Genomic DNA, 2676 nt, shown 5'->3' with positions numbered 1-2676 from the left:
CACTTCTTTTTTTATATAATTTATATATTTATTTTTGGCTGCATTGGGTCTTTATTGCTGTGCGCTGGCTTCCTCTAGTTGTGGCGAGCGGAGGCTATTCTTCGTTGTGGTGCGTGGGCTTCTCATTGTGGTGACTTCTCTTGTTGCAGAGCATAGGCTCTAACACGTGGGCTTCAGTAGTTGTGGCACGCAGGCTCAGTAGTTGTGGCACATGGGCTTAGTTGCTCCGCAGCATGTGGGATCTTCCCAGGCCAGGGATCGAATCCGTGTCCCCTGCATTGGCAGGCGGATTCTCAACCACTGCACCGCGAGGGAAGTCCCAATGCCACTTCTAAGTATATATTCAAGAGAAATGATTACATTTATCCACAAAGTTATATGGGTAAGGATGTTAATAGCAGCTTTATTTTAACCCAAAAATGTTACCAACCAAAATGCCCTAGCAGGATGCATAAGAAAATTGTACTACATAACAATATGAAAAAAGAAAGTACTGGTACATTTACATAGATGAATCTTAAAGGTATTATGCTGAGTGAAAGAAGTCAGTCACAAAAGAGTATGTACTGTATGATTTCATTTATGTGAAGTTCAAAAGTAGGTAAAACTAACCAATTATGATAGAAGTCAGAATATTTGTCACCCGGGTGGTATAGACCAGGAAGGGGCATGACTGAAACTTGTATGTTAGAAAAACCCTGTATCTCAATCTGGGTGGTAGTCACCCTCCTATACACGTAAAATAATCAAGCTGTATACTTAAGATCAGTGTCTTTTACATACTTTATGTGTATTATACTTCAATTTAAATAATCAAGGGGGAGAAGGATGGGGGCATTTAATAATAGACTCTTGATGTCTCCCTAGTGTAGATTAATGTGTGTGGCTCATGGACACCTGGCCCTTCAACAAAGCCTGCTAATTGATGGTTCTTAATCTCATTGCAGGGTCTGATGATTAGGACTAAAAGAGAAAAAAAGACAAAAATGTATTCATTTTTGGCTGGCTACAGTGGGCATGATTTCATCCTTCCCAGTCTGGATACTAAATGAGAGTGATGAGCCATGAGAATCTGAGAGTTGTAATGTAGGCTTAGAAGAATGCATGGTCTGTGCAGTTTTCTCACTTCAGATGTGGAAGATCAACCAGGCTCCAGAAACCTTAAAGGAAGTTCTATATGGATGATACGGCCCCTCCTCTGGCCTGGAAGAGCAAGTTTGAACAGTCTAGTCCCAAGTGTAGCTCAGCATCCCAGAATGCAGTACTGGTGGAAATCCTGTTAAAGTGCCCACACTTCTGTTTTAATGCAGGAGAACATCTGCTAGGAATCCATCTGTTTACATCAGCGTTCCCTGGGGTTTGCAGAAAGCATAGAGGTCCCTAGGCTCCACCTTATCTTCCCAATATATATATGGGGGGAGGGTGGTTTGGAAGAAAAAAATGGAGGAGAAAAACCTTGACATTTTGTGAACTCCATGGCAAATCTGGTCTCATTGCCTTATTTTTTTCCTCCTCCCAGATAAGACTTCCCTGGATTCTAGGATTCTTGAGTAGATGAATTCCAAGGAAGACTGTCTAATTCTTGCAATTCTAAACTCATGGGTCATGTAAGTTGGTTTTCGGTGTTAAATTCTGTCATTTTTTAGGTTATGTGAAGACCTTAATTTTTTATTCTGAAACTTCCCCAGTTCCTCCTATTTTTGGAGGAATGCACTCCAGGTCCCTCCTCTGTGCCCCCATCTTCTCAAACCACTGTTCAAATGTGTACTGGAGAAATCAGCATCTCCTAGGTACTCAGTCTTCTGTCTAGACCAGAGGTGAAGCAAAAACAAAGTCCCTTCAGAGAGATACTTGACCATCTCTTGTCAGTTCTGCAATTTGATGATAAAGGATGATTTCGTTTGCACATGGGAAAGTTCTGAACTTTTCCATAGACCCATGTCTGTAGATAAAATAGGATTTAGTGTTGATTGGCCTCAGCTGCTGCTAAGGTGCTCAGTCCTTCTGAGGAAGCTGCAGGCTGCTTTAGGCTTAGGCCCTCACTTCATCCTGAGGCTAGCACTGCGCCCAGCATTCCCCGCTTAGCATTCGCCCACACCATGGCCTCCATCTCAGAGCTCACCTGCATCTATTGGGCCTTCATCCTGAACAACGATGAGGTTACAGTCATGGAGGATAAGATCAATGCCCTAATTATAGCAGCCAGTGTAAATGTTGGACCTTTCTAGCCAGGTTTGTTTGCAAAGGCTCTGGCATTGGGAGCCTCATCTGCAATATAAGGGCTAAGGGACCTGTCCCAGCAGCTGATCCTGCACGAGCAGGAGGTCCTCCCCCCTCCACCACTTCTGCCCCAGCTGAGGAGGAGAAAGTGGAAGCAAAGAAAGAAGAATTTGAGGAGTCTGATGTTGACATGGGCTTTGATCTCTTTGACTAAACCTCTTTTGTTACATGTTCAATAAAAAGCTGAACTCTCTAAAACAAAACAAAACAAAAAAAGAATGTGGTGCAATCCCAGGCTTTGTGAGGCCTTTAGGGGTGGGCAAGGAAATGATTTAGAGCCTGCTTACAGATCCATGCTGGGAATTCCTGAGAGGTGAAAACCTATAGTAGGGTCCATTTTGTATCTGAAGAGCATGTCCTGATTTCAGGTGATATATGTGTGACTCTGGATTAACC

The 2676-nt window shown here is 43.0% G+C and overlaps 1 pseudogene across 1 annotated transcript; it reads left to right on the top strand.

Moving 5' to 3' along the window:
* The first annotated feature begins 2099 nt into the window (after nt 1-2099).
* Nucleotides 2100-2434, top strand: LOC307178745 (large ribosomal subunit protein P1-like; annotated as a pseudogene). Its single transcript has one exon. The product of its transcript is annotated as a large ribosomal subunit protein P1-like (transcript).
* The last annotated feature ends 242 nt before the right edge of the window (nt 2435-2676 follow it).

Source organism: Stenella coeruleoalba (genome assembly GCF_951394435.1).
Source record: "Stenella coeruleoalba genome assembly, chromosome: 20".
NCBI classification, from domain to species: Eukaryota; Metazoa; Chordata; class Mammalia; order Artiodactyla; family Delphinidae; genus Stenella; species Stenella coeruleoalba.
The sequence above is the reverse complement of the archived record's forward strand: the minus strand, read 5'-3'. Positions and strand labels throughout refer to the sequence as shown.